We start from the raw sequence: 23,078 nt of genomic DNA on the forward strand, positions 1-23,078 counted from the left end.
GAAATATGTCTTTTACAAGTACTCAGATGTAACATATAGTTCTTTTCCTTATCTAAACATTCTTTGCTTATGATTTAATGCCAAAATTTTATTCACACATCTTCATTTTTTAAATTCACTCTTCTTGATGAATAAGACTCATGTATAACTCTTGGGTAATTTTATTGAGAGAGGTTTCGCTTGCACGCCAGGTTTTATCAGTCTGTTATACAGGCATGATCATGTAGACTTTTATGCCGTAGCAAGTAGAAGTGGTGAGATGCACCAGTTGAAGACATGAGCACCTGTGTGTGGGGCTCACTAGTGGAAGTAAGCCCTCCTTGTGGGAATGATCTACTTCCATTAGTGGGCCTCGCCTACATGTGACCATATCTTTAATTGCTACATCTCCCCCCATCTACAGTTCCCTTGCTAAATCTCTGGCTCACCTTCAAGGTCTGACTTCCACTTGTGAGTCCTGCCATTTAGCGGACTGATGAACATTGATTTATACTGTTTCAAAATTTCTCTCATTTCTTAAAATTTACACTACACAAAATCACTGCGAAGCTCCCCAAAGCTGTATTTTCCAGTTACTGCACAAAATCTAATAATTCCTAGTTTAATAACTTTGTTAGGGAATTGGAAAATATGTTTCTATGAAGCCTATGATTATTGGGTCTTGTTCCGCCTGTAAAATACATCAGTCATTCAAGCCCTTCAGAGAAGGCATGCTGGATTATCCCCTCAAGGGAGGTTCCTTGATGCTGGTGAGGGGCTCTTGATCTAGGGAATTGAATCTGTGCTCCACTTCCCTGACTTAAACCTGAGTGCCTTCCAACCCCTCACACCTACAGGCACTGTATAATCCCTACGGGTTTCGCGCTCCCCATAATAATAATAATAATAATAATAATAATAATAATAATAATAATAATGCTGGATTTATTCCACGAAAAAATATTACAATATTTTAAAAATAAAATTGTCAAACTGACAAATACACGCTTCGGTAACGCACAAACCTTCTCAGTAAACCACACCAGAATACGTCAGTGCTGAATCTTTGAAGCCTATCTAAAGTGACTTTCTCATTTTATTGGAAGGGAACCAAAATCGATAATGATCTAAATAAAACTGACCAGAAGACACCTGCACGTACTAATTGTTGTATGAGCTTTGAAAATTTGAAGCCGATCGGAGGAGAAATTTTCAAGGTATAGATGAAAACCTTGGAGGAAGAAAAGCACGGCAACTTGAAGACATTGTGATGGGGAGGGCAAAGTAGGTATAGGAAGTGTCATAGGAGAAATGATAGGAAATAGGAGGCAAAGGAAGTGAGGAGGAGGAGAGAAGACAAAGGAAAAGGAGAGATAAGAGAAATAGAAGGATGTGGAGGAGAGAGTGATAAGAAGGAAACAAATTGGAAGTAGGGCTAGCAGAGGATGGAGGATTAGAGCGAGAGTAATGGGTGGGCGAGGGTGAGGGGTGGCAAGGATATAGGGAGGGCGAGGGTGAAGGGAAGACGAGGATAAAGGGAGGGAAAGGGTGAAGGAAGGGCAAGCTAAAGGAAGGGCGAAGGTGAAGATAAGGTAAAGATAAAAGAAGGTTGTTGATAAAGGGAGGTCGAGGGGTAAGACTGCCAAAGTCTAGGCGGTGTGATCCCTTCGAATTTAACACTTTGACAGTAATAATAATAATAATAATAGGCCAGATTTCATTATTGACTTCCTGGTTAACTTGGCTATTGCTGCCAGCGGCCCACACACCTAAATAGCTATCACAATCTTTCTGATCTGGCATTTTTTATACAGGCAGTTATCCGGTTTATAAAGCCCTGGTGGCTCTCTCTAGGCCAGGCCTCCTCGCCAGTGACATGATCAGTTAGGATGTTGGTACTTGCTGCATGCACTTCGATGCAGGCACCGCAGCCAGGCTGTGAAACTTGATTTTAAGATTTCTTATTTTTCTTTAGTGCGCATTTATTCATTTATTGAATCAAAAACAAGATCCTTCTTATTTTCTAACCGGGACTCATACACCTTTATCCTACAATCCAAATATACCTTCATCTAAGCATTCCGTAATCTAAACACCGAGGCTGTCTTTGCAGCAGACAGCCTCGGTGTGAACTTCCAAGTCCTCAGCTTTCTGTGTTTTCCACTATTATATTAATGATTTGCAGAAACGACAAGTAGGTGAATAAGACACATGTCCATCTCTTGGGCATCTTGTTTGTGGAGACGTCTAATCAACCATTGGCTTTATCAGTCCAATACAGAGAAAAGAGAGGTGAAAGACGTATAGAGGTAATTCGAGGTGGTCAGTCGTGGTGTTAAGTTATCAAAATTGAGGAAATGAATACTTATTTTCCACCTCAAATTATTTCTTTATGTCTTCCACCTTTAATTCTCTGTACTGGATTTATAAAATCATTGCTTTGTGAAATGTCTCCTCAGTAAAGATACCCACGGGTTGAACTTTTGTCTTAGTCATCTCTCTTCCCCATGTTCTCCTGTGTGTAGAAAGCTGTTGGTAAATACATGCAAATTATTTCGGCAGTTTGTGTTGCATTGTATCCAAAACCTCACTCTAAGCCTACATATACCCTCTGTGTCCATGTATTCTTTGTAACGACTTGATAAAGCTCCTGGAGAGCGAAACGTTGCCACAAAAAATGTCACATTAGTTGCACTTGTGTCCCTTTACCTAACATATTGTCGGTAATTCTGCCAACTTTAATAAAATCTATCGGACACCGCAACATAATGGACATTTCATGAAGATGTTATATGGAATGGACACTCTTCTTCGTGCTCACCTTTTATCTCCAGCTATCCAAGCTTACTTAACTGAATGTGCCGAAGAACTTTCTAACATCCCTAAGGAATCCTTTGAAACTGCAAGGAATATGAGGGCCAATCTCCAGATTGACCACCACCACCGATGGTGACACTCTTCAAATCACTAGTGCTCCCTCACTTAGAATATTGCTCAGTGCTGACGGCCCCGTTCAGAGCAGGAGAAATATCGGAGCTGGTACAAATGCAGAGATCGTTACGGCTTACATTGAGCCAGTAAAGCACCTAAACTAGTGGGAACGCCTTCAAATCTTGAAGGTACTCAAGGGCCTGGTCCCAAATCTGCACACTACCATAACAACATACTGGAGTGAGAGATATGGGAGGAAGTGTAAAATAAACCCAGTGAGGAGCAGGGGTGCGGTGGGGACAATAAGAGAACACTGTATCAACATCCGGGGTCCCAGACTATTCAACATCTTACCAGAAGATATCAGAAACACTGCTGGAACAAATGCAGAAGCCTTCAAGAGGAAACTGGACAAGTATCTTCAGCAGGTGCCAGATCAGCCAGGCTGTGATGGGTATGTGGGGCAGCGGGCCTCCAGCAGCAACAGCCTAGTTGATCAGGCAAGCACCTGACGAGCCTGGCCCATGGCTGGACTCAGAGAGTAGATAAACTCTCGAAACTCTTCAAAGGTATATCAAAGGTAAAGGTATACACTGCTGACCATATTCTCAGCACAGTCACCACAGCCAACTTCCAACAGAAGATTAAGCTCAATGGCAAAGTTCAGTACCTCTGCACTAACAGACGATGGAAAGAAATAGAACGAGAATCCCTGATAACAGCCTATCGTCACGCACCTTAGCTGACTACGAGAAACAAGCGCTGAGTTTAGGTCTCAAATTTATCACTAACATACGTAAACCTAAACATCAACTCGACCTAGTTACCAGAAACCACAGACACAGTGACAGTAACTTTCAGAAGGGTTATACATGACATTCTCACTGCAGCTGTATGTGAGCCACCTTCTATTAATCTTCCTAGACGGTATGTCACTGCCTTTAAGGACCTCGCCAGTGACCCAAATATTATCGTCACCACCGCCGACAAAGGAGGTGGAGTCGTCATACTCAACACCAGTGACTACAACACCAAGATGATGGACCTTTTGAATTATCAGTCTACATACGAACCCATCAGCACACAACAGTGGGAGACACTCACCAAGGACTTCCTATACAAAACCAGAAAAATACTCAAACGCATTAATGAAGGGAAGAAATTTATTTACTTGATACCCAGCAACCCTAAACCAGCACACATGTATGGTTTACCCAAGACCCATAAACATAATATTTCTCTCAGACCTGTTACATCAGGTATAGGTAGTGCACCACACAAACTACCCGGGGTTCTTGCCAAACATCTTTCCTGCCTTCTGGGACCATCAGCCCCGCTCATCTTAAGCATTCAGGCGACCTTCTCAACCGCATCTGAAACCTCTCCATACGAAACAAGAAACTAAGTAGTGCAAGACAGGTATACAATACCGACAAGATGAAAGTTAAGACACTTGTGCAACATCTGGTTATCTTTATTGTAGACGTTTCGCCATCCAGTGGCTTTATCAATACAGATTCTTGGACATAATAAGAAATCAGAAGAACTATATACAAAAGATGAGGTAATCAGTCCCTCAGACTTGGAGGTGGTGTTTAGAGCACCGTGGTTGTAGAGATTCTGAAGCACAGGCAAGAAGACTGGCGCTTATATAGGCGTCAGTGAAAGGGACGTGTAGCAGACGAGGGCATAGTCACTGGTAGGCGGGATTCCCCAGTGGAAGTAAGTCCTACCCAAATTGATGGGTTAGTTGCAGTAGCCGTGAAGAAGGTGATGTAGATGTCCTCTGAACCAAGATTCCATGATGTTGCAGTGCCTGACAAGTTGTGCAAGACAGGTATACAATACCGACAAGATACACAAATAACCCGCACATAAAAGAGAGAAGCTTACGACGACGTTTCGGTCCGACTTGGACCATTTACAAAGTCACAGTGTGACTTTGTAAATGGTCCAAGTCGGACCGAAAAGTCGTCGTAAGCTTCTCTCTTTTATGTGTGGGTTATTTGTGTATCGTTCCAGTCGCGGTATTGTGCCATTTTTGGTATTTACCGACAAGATGACAGTTAAGACACTTGTGCAACATCTGGTTATCTTTATTGTAGACGTTTCGCCATCCAGTGGCTTTATCAATACAGATTCTTGGACATAATAAGAAATCAGAAGAACTATATACAAAATATGAGGTAATCAGTCCCTCAACCTTGGAGGTTGCGTTTAGAGCACCGTGGTTGTAGAGATTCTGAAGCACAGGCAAACGAACGAACGAACGATAGTACAGGTAAGATCCCAAATGGGATGAGCGGGGAAGACGGGAGAGACGAAGAATAGTGCTGGAGAGGAGGGTTGTTAGTCGTAGAAATAGAGCCAGGGCTTAACCCAGCAGCGAAGGCGATCGTGGGACAGATATTGAGAAGAGAAATTCATGCTCTTCTGTTGGGACTCCGGTGGGGTGAGCGGGAAGGACGGGACTGGCAAAGATTAGCGCTAGAGAGGAGTGTAGAATTGAGCCATGTCTTAACCCTAAAGCTAAGGCGAAAGCGGGTCAGAGAATGGTACCTGTCGGAGAATCCAAGGTTATTTGTAAATAGGGTTAGGAGCAGGATCATACAAGGAGTAGAAAAGGTTGTGTTGGTTTGTGGGTCTGCGAATGTCTTCGTCAAGGAGAGAGGTCCAGTAGTCGTGTCGTGTCTCAAGTTTGTCTCTCTGTCAGGCAAGGAGACTGGCGCTTATATAGGCGTCAGTGAAAGGGACGTGTAGCAGACGAGGGCATAGTCACTGGTAGGCGGGATTCTCCAGTGGAAGTAGGTCCTACCCAAATTGATGGGTTAGTTGCAGTAGCCGTGAAGAAGGTGATGTAGATGTCCTCTGAACCAAGATTCCATGATGTTGCAGTGCCTGACAAGTTGTGCAAGACAGGTATACAATACCGACAAGATGAAAGTTAAGACACTTGTGCAACATCTGGTTATCTTTATTGTAGACGTTTCGCCATCCAGTGGATTTATCAATACAGATTCTTGGACATAATAAGAAATCAGAAGAACTATATACAAAAGATGAGGTAATCAGTCCCTCAGCCTTGGAGGTGGTGTTTAGAGCACCGTGGTTGTAGAGATTCTGAAGCACAGGCAGGAAAGATGTTTGGCAAGATCTCCGGCTAGTTTGTGTGGAGCACTGCCTATACCTGACAAACTAGCCCGAGTTCTTGCCAAACATCTTTCCTGCCTTCTGGGGACCATCAGCCCCGCTCATCTTAAACACTCAGGCGACCTTCTCAACCTTCTCAACCCTCTTCACAAAAGTACCTACCACTAAAGCCATCGAGGTTCTACGACGCAAAGTCAATCAGAACCTTAATCTTCCTCTACCTCCCGGAGATTTTGTTGACTTGATTGAACTCTGTGTTAATTTCAATTGTTTTTCTTTCAATAACAGGCTCTACAAACAAACCTACGGCATGGGAATGGGGTCCACCATCAGTGCCGTCCTAGCCAACTTATACATGGAACACCTAGAGTCCGAACACTTCGCCAACATCATTCCTTCAAGCGTCACTTGGTTACATTATGTGGACGACGTCCTCGTAATAACTCCCAAACGCTTTGATGTACGGAATCTTCAGGCAAGGCTCAACGCAGTTGAACCGGCGATCCAGTTTACACTAGAAGAAGAGTCCAATGACAAGCTACCTTTCCTCGACGTCCTCATTCACAAAGTAGACAACAACCTATGATTTCAAGTCTATCGGAAACCTACCAATAAAAATGATCTCACACACTTCTATTCCAGTCAAGATACCAAGACCAAAAGAGGCATCATCATCGGGTTTTTCCTAAGACCATACCGAATTTGTAGTCCTGAGTTTCTTGACGAGGAATGCACATACATTCATCAAACTTTCACTGAGTTACATTTTCCTTCCTTTTTCATCAAAGACTGCAAGAAAAGAGCTCTTCAGATCATTAATTCTCCACGCACCAACACCACTCCTAACAAAGTTATAATTCTTCCCAACAGCCAGGTTGCACTGAACGTTTCTGAAGTACTTTCACAAGCTAACACCAGAGTCACCATCGCTTCCAGCACTTCAATAAAGGATCTGACCAGGACAAAATCAAAGCACCACAAACCAGTCAATGCAGGAGTTTACACTATACCCTGTGGAGGCTGCAACAAGATTTATGTAGGTGAAACAGCAAGAAACCTCGACACCCGCCTCAATGAACACATTTACGCATGTAGGAATGATAACTTGAACAACGCCTGTGTACAACACCGAAATTCCACCAATCATCTCATGAAATTCAGGGACGCCCAATTAGTGATCAAAGAAACTAACTTCCGCAGGCGCAAGTGCCTCGAGTCAGCACTAATCACTGTTTCGAATACAATTAAACAAAACAAAGGCAGCTTCACCATCTCTGAAGTCTTAGCAAGAATCCTCCTGAAAACAGTAAACCCTGCCATCACATAGTCTCTCCTGTTAATACTACACAAAGCACATTACAGAGAGTGAACACTGAAACAGGCCTTGTCTAACCTATTTTTATGTTACCCAAGTAATAGCTTTTATATCCTTTTACTCATGTACGAGTTAATTGCTCTACCATATTGTATTACTACTACTACAACTTATGTCACTACTACTACTACTACAACTTATGTCACTACTACTACTACTACAACTTATGTCACTACTACTACTACTACAACTTATGTCACTACTACTACTACTACAACTTATGTCACTACTACTACTACTACAACTTATGTCACTACTACTACTACTACAACTTATGTCACTACTACTACTACTACAACTTATGTCACTACTACTACTACTACAACTTATGTCACTACTACTACTACTACAACTTATGTCACTACTACTACTACTACAACTTATGTCACTACTACTACTACTACAACTTATGTCACTACTACTACTACTACAACTTATGTCACTACTACTACTACTACAACTTATGTCACTACTACTACTACTACAACTTATGTCACTACTACTACTACTACAACTTATGTCACTACTACTACTACTACAACTTATGTCACTACTACTACTACTACTACCTCTAGTATGGCACCTCACTCTGTGCCTATATATACCCTCTGTGTCTATGTATTGTTTGTAACGGCTTGACAAAGCTCCTGGAGAGCGAAACGTTGCCACAATAAAATGTCACATTAGTTGCACTTGTGTCCTTTTACTTTACATATTGTCAGTAATTCTACGAACATTATTACAACGTAGAACCTAGCCATACAGATTGCGAAAATGATTTGGGGGTTATAATAAGCAGCAACCTTAAACCAAGACAGCAGTGCCTAAGCGTACGTAACAAAGCAAACAGATTACTGGGATTTATATCTAGAGGTATAAGCACAGAAGTCCAGCGGTTATTTTACAACTTTATACATCATTAGTAAGGCCTCACATAGATTACGCAGCTCAGTTCTGGTCTTCATATTACAGAATGGATATAAATTCGCTAGATTGAACATTAAAATGGTATAAAATACCGACAGGTTGTTAGGTAAGACACATATGCAACAGTTAGGTATCTTTATTTCGAAACGTTTCGCCTACACAGTAGGCTTCTTCAGTCGAGTACAGAAAAGTTGATAGAAGCAGAAGATACTTGAAGACGATGTAATCAGTCCATCACCCTTAAAGTTTTGAGGTGGTCAGTCCCTCAGTCTGGAGAAGAGCATTGTTCCTTAGAATGAAACAATGCTCTTCTCCAGACTGAGGGACTGACCACCTCAAAACTTTAAGGGTGATGGACTGATTACATCGTCTTCAAGTATCTTCTGCTTCTATCAACTTTTCTGTACCCGACTGAAGAAGCCTACTGTGTAGGCGAAACGTTTCGAAATAAAGATACCTAACTGTTGCATATGTGTCTTACCTAACAAATTCGCTAGAAAATATCCAGCATAGAATGACCAAATTAATACATAGCATTAGAAATCTTCCATACGAAGAACGATTGAAGACTTAAACTACATTCACTTGTAAGACGAAGAATGAGGGGAGACATGATCGAAGTGTATAAGTGGAAGATGGGTATTAACAGAGGGGATATAAATAAGGTTTTGAGGATATCACTTCAAGAAAGAAACCGCAATAATGGATTCAAATTAGATAAGTTTAGATTTCGAAAGGATATAGGAAAGTATTGATTTCGAAATATTGTAGGTGATGAGTGGAACAGTCTGCCTAGTAGGGTTATTGAAGCTAAAACCTTGGGTAGTTTCAAATTTAGGTTAGATAAATACATGAGTGAGAGGGGTTGGATTTGAGTGAGACTTGCGTAATGAGTAAATAGAATCATCAAAACTTATTTCTTGGGTACCATTGAAAATTGGGTTGGGCAAATATTTTGTTAGTGGGAAGGATTGTAAAGGACCTGCCTAGTATGGGCCAACAGGCTTGCTGGAATTCTTCGCTTGCCTAACCCTTGGGCACGACCTACTTCCACATTGAACAAATGTGACACCACCTACGACTGCTGCACCTCTCCTGCCTACGGTTTATAAGCTCCTTCTCTGCACATATGCCGTATTCTAATCAAGATTGATGGACTGACCACATCGACTCAAGGTTGAGGGACTGATTACCTCATTCTCCTCCTGTTCTTCAAGATTCTATTTTGTATGGACTGATGGAGCCACTGTGTGGCGAAACGTTTCCTCAATAAAGATACCCAAGAGTTGCACATGTGTCTAATTCATCATCAAGAACACCTGCAAAAGCAGCAGCGATAACAACGACAGAGACAGCGGCGGTGGCGGCAGCATCAGTGGCTGCAGCAGCAGCAGTAGCAGCAGCAGCAGCAGAGACAGCGGCACTGGCAGCATCACGTCTGAAAGCAACATAAGGCACAATTATTCTTGCTGTAAAAGTTGTCTGACTATCAGAGTTACAATCCTGGCAGACAGTAAACTCAGCAGCAAACAGCACCAACACCGGCGGTAGACTGAGCAGTAAAAATATCGACAACTATGATAAACTCAAAAGCAAGCAGCACAGACAAAACGGTAAACACAGCAGCAAGCAGCACCAACAACAACGGTAAGCACAGGAGCAAGCAGCACCAACAACGACTGTAAACACAGCAGCAAACAGCACCATTAACGACGGTAAACACAGCAGCAAACAGCACCAACAACGACGGTAAACACAGCAGCAAGCAGCACCATTAACAACGTAAACACAGGAGCAAGCAGCACCAACAACGACTGTAAACACAGCAGCAAACAGCACCATTAACGACGGTAAACACAGCAGCAAGCAGCACCATTAACAACGGTAAACACAGGAGCAAGCAGCACCAACAACGACTGTAAACACAGCAACAAGCAGCACCATTAACGACGGTAAACACAGCAGCAAGCAGCACCAACAACAACGGTAAACACAGGAGCAAGCAGCACCAACAACGACTGTAAACACAGCAGCAAGCAGCACCATTAACGACGGTAAACACAGCAGCAAACAGCACCAACAACGACGGTAAACACAGCAGCAAGCAGCACTATTAACAACGGTAAACACAGGAGCAAGCAGCACCAACAACGACTGTAAACACAGCAGCAAACAGCGCCATTAACGACGGTAAACACAGCAGCAAACAGCACCAACAACGACGGTAAACACAGAAGCAAGCAGCACCATTAACAACGGTAAACACAGCAGCAAGCAACACCAACAACGACGGTAAACACAAGAGCAAGCAGCACCAACAACGACTGTAAACACAGCAGCAAACAGCACCATTAACGACGGTAAACATAGCAGCAAACAACACCAACAACGACGGTAAACGCAGCAGCAAGCAGAACCATTAACAACGGTAAACACAGCAGCAAGCAACACCAACAACGACGGTAAACACAGCAACAAGCAGCACCATTAACGACGGTAAACACAGCAGGAAGCAGCACCAACAACGACGGTAAACACAGCAACAAGCAGCACCATCAACGACGGTAAACACAGCAGCAAGTAGCACCAACAACGACTATAAACACACCAGTAAGCATTACCAACAACGACGGTAAACAGCAGCAAGCAGCACCATAAACGACGGTAAACACAGCAGCAAGTAGCACCATTAACGACGTTAAACACAGCAGCAAGCAGCACCAGCAGCAAGCGCTCACAAGAACAGTTCAGACATACTGCACAAATAAAGCAACAGTAGCTGTTGAACAGCAACTGCAGCAGCTGCTGCATAAACTCTGACCTTCAGCTGTGACCTTAAACTTCGACAATATCTTATCCTGACTCAAATGGTTTTCTTCGTGGCTAATTTTCAACCCAACTGAAGAATGGGAAAAATCAAACTGTTTTATTGCCCTCAGTGATGGATACGTCCATTCATTTTCACATTAACCTTTATATCCACTAGCAGTAAGAGTAACACTGTCTCTATAGTGGTACGTTCATTCACTAGATGAGGGGCACTGCCCACTGCTGTCTTTATGGTAATATGCTCACTTACAGGATGAGTGTCACTGCCCACTTCTGTCATTATGCTGGTATGTTCACTCACAGGATGAATGGCACTACTCACTGCTGTCTTTATGCTGGTGTTTTCACTCACAGGATGAGTGGCACTACCCACTGCTGTCTTTATGCTGGTATGTTCACTCACAGGATGAATGGCACTACTCACTGCTGTCTTTACGCTGGTATGTTCACTCACAGGATGAGTGGCACTACTCACTGCTGTCTTTACGCTGGTATGTTCACTCACAGGATGAGTGGCACTACTCACTGCTGTCTTTACGCTGGTATGTTCACTCACAGGATGAGTGCACGCTGGTATGTTCACTCACAGGATGAGTGGCACTGCAACGTACGTTTACATCTCAAGGCAAAATCTTAAAAATCTTCACCACAGCTTACACAGCTGGCACGCCAACCACGTCGAAGATGGTGTCTCTGAGCAAGACTCATACAGTGTGAGATGTATATTTTTTCTAATCCATCATAAACACCATAGAAATAAATCCTAATTCAGTCACTAAGGAAAATAAAACACGCAACCATCAACACTAACAAAATCACATGTAACTCTGTCACTAGTAAATCATGCGGAACTCCAACACCATCAACAAAATCATCCCTAACTCCTTCACCACCAACAAAATCATCCCCAACGACCAACAATAAAACAGCGACAACGCCATCACTAACAAAATCAACAACAACAGTGTTATTGATCATGGGTAACAGCACCAGAAACAAAAGGACTGGCACCAGCAAGAACACTACCAACACAACTACTAGGAGGAACACCAGCAACAATAGCAAAAACAAGAACAACATAAACAACAGCCAGGTCTCTACGAAGAACCAAATGAATAATAACGATATCAGAAGCTGGAACAGCAACAAAAAAAGTCACAGCAACAACACCAGCAGCAGCCACAACGACACGAGCAGCAGCTACAACAACACCAGCAGCAGCCACAACGACACGAGCAGCAGCTACAACACCAGCAGCAGCCAGAACGACACGAGCAGCAGCCACAACGACACCAGCAGCAGCCACAACGACACGAGCAGCAGCTACAACAACACCAGCAGCAGCCAGAACGACACAAGCAGCAGCCACAACGACACCAACAGCAGCCACAACGACACGAGCAGCGGTCACAACACCAGCAGCGGTCACAACGACACCAACAGCAGCCACAACAACACCAGCAGCGGTCACAACACCAGCAGCGGTCACAACGACACCAGCAGCGGCCACAACGACACCAGCAGCGGCCACAACACCAGCAGGGGCCACAACAACACCAGTAGCGGTCACAACACCAGCAGCGGTCACAACACCAGCAGCGGCCACAGCAACACCAGCAGCGGTCACAACGACACCAGCAGCGGCCACAACACCAGCAGCGGTCACAACAACACCAGCAGCGGTCACAACACCAGCAGCGGTCACAACGACACCAGCAGCGGCCACAACAACACCAGCAGCGGTCACAACACCAGCAGCGGCCACAACTCCAGCAGGGGCCACAACGACACCAGCAGCGGTCACAACACCAGCAGCGGTCACAACAGCACCAGCAGCGGCCACAGGAACACCAGCAGCGATCACAACGACACCAGCAGCGGTCACAACGACTCGAGCAGAAGCTACAATAACACCAGCAGCAGCCACAACGACACCAGCAGCAGCCACAACGACACTAGCAGCAGCTACAACGACACCAGCAGTAGCCACAACGGCACCATCAGCGGCCACAACAACAGCAGCGGTCACAACGACACCAACAGCAGCCACAACAACACCAGCAGCGGTCACAACACCAGCAGCGGTCACAACGACACCAGCAGCGGCCACAACGACACCAGCAGCGGCCACAACACCAGCAGGGGCCACAACAACACCAGTAGCGGTCACAACACCAGCAGCGGTCACAACACCAGCAGCGGCCACAGCAACACCAGCAGCGGTCACAACGACACCAGCAGCGGCCACAACACCAGCAGCGGTCACAACAACACCAGCAGCGGTCACAACACCAGCAGCGGTCACAACGACACCAGCAGCGGCCACAACAACACCAGCAGCGGTCACAACACCAGCAGCGGCCACAACTCCAGCAGGGGCCACAACGACACCAGCAGCGGTCACAACACCAGCAGCGGTCACAACAGCACCAGCAGCGGCCACAGGAACACCAGCAGCGATCACAACGACACCAGCAGCGGTCACAACGACTCGAGCAGAAGCTACAATAACACCAGCAGCAGCCACAACGACACCAGCAGCAGCCACAACGACACTAGCAGCAGCTACAACGAAACCAGCAGTAGCCACAACGGCACCATCAGCGGCCACAACAACAGCAGCGGTCACAACGACACCAGCAGAAGCTACAACAACACCAGCAGCAGCCACAACGACACCAGCAGCAACCACAACGACACTAGCAGCGGCCACAACACCACCAGCATCTACAACAACACCAGCACAGCTACAACGACACCACCAGCAGCTACAACGACACCAGCAGCAGCCACAACAACACCAGCAGCAGCCACAACAACACCAGCAGCGGCCACAACAACACCAGCAGCAGCCACAACAACACCAGCAGCAGCCACAACAACACCACCAGCAGCCACAACAACACCAGCAGCGGCCACAACAACACCAGCAGCAGCTACAACGACACCAGTAGCAGCCACAACAACACCAGCAGCAGCTACAACGACACCAGCAGCAGCCACAACAACACCAGCAGCGGCCACAACAACACCAGCAGCTGCCACAACAACACCAGCAGCAGCCACAACGACACCAGCAGCAGCCACAACGACACCAGCAGCGGCCGCAACGACACCAACAGCAGCAGCAACAACAACAGCAGCCACAACGACACCGACAGCAGCAACAACAACAACAGCCACAACGACACCAGCAGCTGCCACAGCGACACCAGCAGCCACAACGACACCAACTACAGCAGCCACAACGACACCGACAGCAGCAGCAGCAACAACAACAACAGCCACAACGACACCAGCAGCAGCCACAACGACACCAACAGCAGCAGCAGCAACAACAACAACAGCAGCCACAACGACACCAACAGAAGCAGCGGCAACAACAACAACAACAACAGCCACAACGACACCAACAGAAGCAGCAGCAGCAGCACCAACAACAACAACAACAGCAGCCACAACGACACCAGCAGCGGCCACAATGACAGCAACAACAGCAGCCACAACGACACCATCAGCAGCCACAACGACACCAGCAGCGGCCACAACGACACCAGCAGCAGCCACAACGACACCAACAGCAGCAGCAGCAGCAACAACAACAGCAGCCACAACGACACCAACAGAAACAGCGGCAGCAACAACAACAACAACAACAACGACACCAACAGAAGCAGCAGCAGCAACAACAACAGCAACAACAACAACAACAACAGCCACAACGACACCAGCAGCGGCTACAACGACAGCAGCAGCAGCAACAACAGCAGCCACAACGACACCATCAGTAGCCACAACACCAGCAGCGGCCACAACGACACCAGCAGCAGCCACAACGACACCAACAGCAGCCACAAAGACACCAACAGCAGCCACAAAAACATCACCAGCAGCCACATTGGCACCAGCAGCAGCAACAACAACTGCAGCAGCCACAACGACACCAACAGTAGCAGCAACAACAACAGCAGCTACAACGACAGCAGCAGCAGCCACAGCGACACCAACAACAGCCCCAACGACACCAACAACAGCCATAACGACACCAGCAACAGCCACAACGACACCACCACTAGCAACAACAACAACAAAAGTAGCAACGACGACGCCAACAATCTATAGGAGCACCACCACCTTCAGGTGGTACTGCAGGAGTAGCACCAGCAGGATCACCAGCTCAGCGATCACCAACGCCTCCACTAGCACCAACAATTTTCAGTCTCCACTACCAGCAAAGGGGGCTACATCTTGCACTGTTTCTCTCATGGGAATCATATTGATTCTGGTCCATTCTGTAGCTCTAGAGGAGCACTGTTTGGAAGGTTGGCCCACACTACTTGTTACAAAAAGTTGCACTCTCTGGTATACTTTGCTCAGTTTTCTTACACAGTTAAGTTAAATACTCTGTTGAAGATTAGTTGTGTTTCCTTGACCCTCTAATGAAGTTTGACGAAAATATGAAAGAAAATCAGAAATTTGTCGCCTCTCCGTTTTCCATAAAGCAAATTGAATCTTATCCTAGAGACACTCGCAGAATCAATCACTTAACTCACACTCTACCCCGCCCGCACAACCTGTAAATCGACACAAATCAAAGCCTTTCCCCTCTCAGTAACTTCCAACAATTTCCCCCACTTTCCTCACCCATTAACTCTACCAACTGATACTCTCCACTCACACCACTGGTGCACACTTTCCTCAATACCACCCTCAGAAATTGCAGTATAAGGTAACTCTTCATGCAACGTGACATATCAAACGCATAAGGAACTGATTGATTATCGTAACGAATACTACAATACCTGGAACATTCTGCAAGCTCTTCACGTAGATTTATTTTTAATAAATTATCGGTGGCGAGTAAAATGTGCCAGATGATGATTGATAGGTGACAAAAAATGGTAAGAATAGTAACGCAACTAGAAAACTAGTCTGTTGATTAGTATTCACGAACAATGTAACGCGCAAATTGTCGAAAAAATATTAAAAGAAAAAGACGTGGCGAAGATCTAACAGGCTCTAAATTCTTCACAGATCACATGCATAAATTAAGGAAGAGAAGGGCATGTTTTATTAGCCCTATATTCATAATACATAGCTGGTGAAGGTCTTTTGATCCAAGGGGTTGGAGCTATCTTTCAGTTCCTTGGCTCAAGCCTGATTACCCCCAATTACCCAGATGCTGTATGAACCTAAAGGGTTTAGCGTTTGCCCATGAATACTGTAATAACAGTTAAGATATATAGTGGACTAACATGTTTGTAAGAGGGTGGGATATCTGCCGACACAGTAACACATACAAGGCTACGTAGCACACTGAAGAAAGCCAGAATAGGAGGAAATATATTAGCATGGATATAGGAATAATTACCAATAGGAACAAAGAGTTGCTATAAGGAATGAATTATCAGGATGAGAGAGTACACCTTCACCATGATAATGAGTCAACACTCACAGAGCCAAGACGGAATAAACTGGACAGTGATGCATTGAGTTAAAAAAGAAGGCGATGACGAAGCTATTTTACACCTGGTGGTGCCCCGTGGCCTGGTGGCTGAAGCTCTCGCTTCACACGGCGAGGGTAGAAACATTGGGCGTGTTTCTTTACACTGGTTGTCTATGTTCACCCATCAGTAAAATGGGTACCTGGGTGTTAGTCGACTGGTGTGGGTCGCATCCTGGCACAAAACTGACCTAATTTTCCCGAAATGCTCTGCATAACAAGTTGCTTTCTATATAGTAGTATGTCATTGCTGTCAGCTAGGCCTCTACAACTTGTACATGTGCTTGTAGTAAATAAAGGTACATGTATTATTAAATTTTTACCACTAATCCTCTTCCGCAAATATGTAATTACAAATTTGTAATTCAGTGCATGCACATAGGTATTAAAAGGCCTTGGAATTTAGCCAATCAGGTAATTACAATGGAGCATATATATCACACTTTCTTCTCTATTCAGGTCATCAACTGCGTCAGCTTCATAGACCTCCTTGCCCACCTCATCTAAAATTAACTTCATCAACCTTAACCCCTCTCCCCTTACACCACCAACTTTTCCCTTCCACTATATTGTAAACGCTAGATAGATCAGGGAACCATGATCACGCAATACAACTTGCAGGGTATCTAAAGCAGATTATTTGTGATGGGAAGCTGAACCTTTAAAGATATCAGAAAGACCTTTTACAGTGAAGGGCTAGTAATAACCTGCTCATGTTAGAGAACTTATCTATAAACATAAATGTGGAGTAAACTCGGAAACGACGTAGTAGAGGATGAATCCATATTCCGATTTAAATGCAAATACAACATATTTTACGTCAGGTGACCGAATATTAAGATGTGGCCCCGGGAGTTGGAACGAAATTCCTACAAACACAGCTACATAAGTAGATAGGCAGATAAAGCAAATAAATAAATAACAGATTATAATACACACACCTACCCTGTATCCTAAAACAAGAGTGTACGCCAGACTAGAAAACTCGATAAAGATGTTTAAAATTATGAATAATAAATCAGTGCTATTACACGTATAAAACACTGGATCATCGATTATGCAGCCTCAGCATGAAGACCACATCCAACAAAACATATTGGATACTAAGGGAAAGAAGAGAGATATACCACAAAGTTGGTACCTAAGAAGATTCAGAACCTAATCTCATGTCTTTAGATAAGAACAGCAGAACATGATCAAGACATAGAAAATACTCCGGAACATGAACATCATGGACAAAGACTATTTCGAGTGGGAAAACTAGCAGTTTGCTCCCGTAAACTCTGGTAGGTGTGTTGAGCTTCAGATCTTAACACTGCAGCCTCTCACTGTGTTGACTGCTCTGATTTAGGTCTGTCAGATTTCACTTCAAACACCTGAATGGTTGTAGTCAATTTTTTTTCCACTCCTCTGCTATCGTGAACAATAAAGCAGTCCTGAATGACCCATGCGAGTTTAGAGCTTTTAATGAATATAATACAAATGTTTTATTTCCAATTGTATTCTTGTTGATGTACTTTGTGGTTAAATAAATTCAGTATAGAATATAGAGGGTGGTAGGATTGTTATTATAATTATGGGGGAGAGCTAAACCCGTAGGATTATACAGCGCATGTGGGGGGAATGGAAGGTATTCCGGCTCAATTCAGGAAACTGGAGTACAGATCCAGTTCCCTAGATCAAGAGCCCCTCACCGGCGTCAAGGACCCTCCCTTGAGGGGAAGGGGGGGGTAGGAGAAGAAAATATTCAAACGCTCCGGGTAGAATCTCGAGTTTTCCCTGAACTAAGTTTATTCTTATCTCTGAGGATGAGAGTCCCCCGTTCAATTCCAGAGATGGTACCTCCCTATATATTATATATATATATATATATATATATATATATATATATATATATATATATATATATATATATATATATATATATATATATATATATTTCAACAAGTCGGCCGTCTCCCACCGAGGCAGGGTGATCCAGAAAAGAAAGAAAATCCCCAAAAAGAAAATACTTTCATCATCATTCAACACTTTAACCACACTCACACATTGTCACTGTTTTTGCAGAGGTGCTCAGATTACAACAGTTTATATATATATATATATATATATATATATATATATATATATATATATATATATATATATATATATATATATATATATATATATATATATATATGTGTGTGTGTGTGTGTGTGTGTGTGTGTGTGTATAACTTTACAATAAAACTTAAAAAATAACAGATATGAGTAATGTCCAAATACTTAAGTCAGTTCTTGACTAGTCAGGCTGTTATTTCTGGCTGCACAGCGTGCTGCTAGCAATAACAGCCTGATTGGTGAGGCTATCAACCAGGGCTCGATGACCCTGGAAATCGGCTACAGTCTTTTACAGCATTCATCCATCAGACATAACGTAGTATAACTAAAGCGTAAACTACAAACGTGAAGAGTGAGCGGAATATTTCAAGGTGCTCACAGCTGGGGAGCAGCAGCAGCAGCAGCAGCTGCTGCTGCTGCTGGAGGTGTAGGTACGTGAGGCACACTACACACTCTCTGAAGCCCTACACATGCTCCACGCTGCCCCGTAAAGCTGCAATTTAGTGATCGTTCTGCAAGAGTAATCGTCTTGACGAGGCCCCACACAAAGTAAACGCCAATCTGAAGAAAATTAAGAAATTGTCTATAAATACTTTATGAAGGTGTGAAGGGTGAGCAGGGAAGAGAGAAGCATTGCAAGAATGTGTGAGAGTAAGGGGAAGAGACGAAGAGAGAAGGAAAGGGAAAAAATATTATATATATATATATATATATATATTATATATATATATATATATATATATATATATATATATATATATTTATATTTATATTTATATATATATATATATATATATATATATATATATATATATATATATATATATATATATATATTATATTTATATTTATATATATATATATATATATATATATATATATATATATATATATATATATATATATATATATATATATATATATATATATTATATATATATATATATATATATATATATATATATATATATGTATATATATATATATATAGAGAGAGAGAGAGAGAAATATAGGGAGGTACCACCTCTAGAACTGTCCTAGGGACCCTGATCCTCAGAGAAAAGAATAAACTTGCTTCAGGGAAAACTCAAGGTTCTCCCTGAAGCTGTTTGAGAATTTTTTCCTACCACCCCCTATACTTCAAGTATGTTTTATTTAAAGACAAAATACATTGGCCAAACATTCACAAAAATGCAACAGAAAGTAAATCAACATAGGTAACTCAGAGCTACATCTCGAATACTTCTTCCAGCTCCCCTGTGGTGGGCCGTGTGCCCAGAATGCTGCAGGTATTTCCTCTCAGGATCGCAACACTGAGTCTCTGAAAGAGGAAGCTGGTCGCCCTGTGGTCCTTGGTTTCTATGATGAGCTTTTCACCCAGCTCTTTGAGGAACTTTAGAGCACACTTGCCCCATGCTCCAAGGGTCTCCGACCCTATTGAAATGAAGTTATAGCAAGGGGGAAGGTCTTCATATTTTCGGATCTTCTGGGTCTCCCTGTGGCTGGCAGCTCCACCCCCTTCCACTACGGAGTATGGCAAGTAGGTGTCTGCCAATGTGGCAGCACAGGTATATTTATATATATATATATATATATATATATATATATATATATATATATATATATATATATATATATATATATACAAGGAATTCGCAAGAGCATGCGAAATATACACAAACACTGATCTCTGGCTGAAGGAGACTCGAACCTACGAACCTTGGAACAAGGTACGCAGTGCTATACCATTCTCACCACACTGGACCAATACCTTAGCGTCCAGCCTGCGCTAGACGTAAGCCCTGAAAGCTGGCTGCCTTGGATCAACGTCTAGCGCAGGCTGGACGCCAAGGTATTGGTCCAGTGTTGTGAGAATGGTATAGTACTGCATACCTTGTTCCAAGGTTCGTAGGTTCGAGTCTCCTTTAGCCAGAGATCAGTGTTTATATATATATATATATATATATATATATATATATATATATATATATATATATATATTATATATATATATATATATATATATATATATATATATATATATATATATATATATATATATATATATATATATATATATATATATATATATATATATATATATATATATATATATATATATGTATATATATATATATATATATATATATATATATATGTATATATATATATATATATATATATATATATATATATATATATATATATATATATATATATGTATATATATATATATATATGTATATATATATATATATATATATATATATATATATATATATATATATATATATATATATATATATATATAAATAATTCAAGAAAATATCCATGAGGTCATTCGAGTATTTCCTTCCCTTACGACCTTTTTTGCTAACTTTATTAATTTGTATACCTGGAGAGGGTTTCGTGGGTCAGCGCCCCCACGGCCCGGTCTGACCAGGCCGCCTCTCTATGCGTATAAACATGTGTTTGTCAACAATAACATTTCCAGTATTTCAACCAGCTCCTCAAAGTTGGAGTTTGCGCTTTAAATGCAACAGCGATCACCTCTCCGGATCATAACATTGAGATTCTGGAACCGGAAACTAGTTGCTCTGCGGGTTTTAGTTTCTCTAATGAGCTTATGGCTAAATTCTTTTGAGGAATTTGTATTTATACTTCACTAATCGAGGCTCATTGAACCCAGAGGAATAAAAGTTTATGGATGAGTAAGTTTCCGGTATTTTCTAAACTTGTGGATATTCCTAAAACTTTTGTATTACAGCTAGATGTCAGCAAATGTGGATGCACATGTGTAGCTCCACACCAGGGTATTATTGTAACTTCATCTGTACGTTTTTAGCTACCATTGTCTGCGAATTGGGAGCGGCTTCCTTAATGCAGGTCATTAAGATGGGCTATAACACGATATCTTTCTCTAACATAGTTAACCTCATCATACCTTTCAATCTTTCCCTCTAATGTATGGCTAATAAGACATGGTAATCAAATTGGTCTGCAGATGTGCTACCACGATACAACTGTATTTAGTGAAAATGACAACTGAAAAGTGAAAGGTTACAAGCACAGGAACTTTGTGGGTAGGTATATAGCTTCATGGAAGTTCAAACCGATTATATTTGCTGTTACAGTCTTTCAGTTTATTGTCGACAATTACGCCGATGACATTAGTTATCAAAAGAGCTGGAAGAAGTATGCTTGGGGCAATAACTGAGGTTCCTGGAAATGTACATCTTACTGTATCGATTGCTTGGTGAGTAGCTAAGATCACATATAGAAGGATTAAGAACGAGCCCCATGGCCTATTCCCGTGTCTTCAGCTATACAGAATGTTCTAACCGAGAGTGCTGTTTAGGTCTGGTTAATCTGCTAGTGATTTCTTTAACAAGTGTGCATACGAGAAATGGGACGAGACTAACGCTCTCCTACGAAGTAATTTCCTGCTCTCCAAACAGCAGCATCAAATATTTGCACTATTTAGCTAAAAGAAAAGGGGATAGAGATTTAGGGAATTGTGATCGAATGGCTGGTTTTACTCGCATGGAAAAAATAAAACAGAAATTAATTTCGGTTATCACTAGATTTCTTCACGTCTTCTTGTCTTAGGCACCCACCATCATGTTATCTGCAATATATGTTAATTGTCTCTAGATACTAGCCGCTGTAGCCAGGTCAGATCAGGTCTTATAAAAAAAAGGAAAAGTATTACAGGATTAAGAACTATAAGAAAAAGAGAGACCAGTAACTCTTACTCTACGTCCAGACACTACATTCTTGAAGCCTACGACATCATTTACTTCAATTTCCTCTAGTCTAGTGAACCTAATCAATCAAGTCTTTTGTGGAGTTTTTTTTTTTTACTTACATCTTAATTGTTAGTCATTATCACACTTCCAGCTTTGCAACGGTTGCTTGTACCTCTTACTAAAAATTCCGTTACTTTACTCATTCTTTTATACTTCTCTATAACCGATCAAATTACCCTTATACATCCGTCATTCTCTTACTTTTACTCGTATTAACATTATAATTGTTATATTCTAAACATTGTTAAATAGGTCGACGTGCAAATATTCTTAATATCTAAGGTTCCAAGAAATCAATAAACTCCCAAGTTCGTGGATCCCACGAGTCAAGGCTCAACGATTGAAGGACCCTGTGATTCAGTGGCCCTGAGAAGCAGGAGCCCTAGGATTTCAACACCACGGGACTCCATTGCCCCACGACCACTGTATTCAAAGATTCCTGAGCTGCCGAAGGGAATAGGGAAATCTGGTGA

This window comes from Cherax quadricarinatus, chromosome 51, assembly GCF_038502225.1.
Source record: "Cherax quadricarinatus isolate ZL_2023a chromosome 51, ASM3850222v1, whole genome shotgun sequence".
NCBI classification, from domain to species: Eukaryota; Metazoa; Arthropoda; class Malacostraca; order Decapoda; family Parastacidae; genus Cherax; species Cherax quadricarinatus.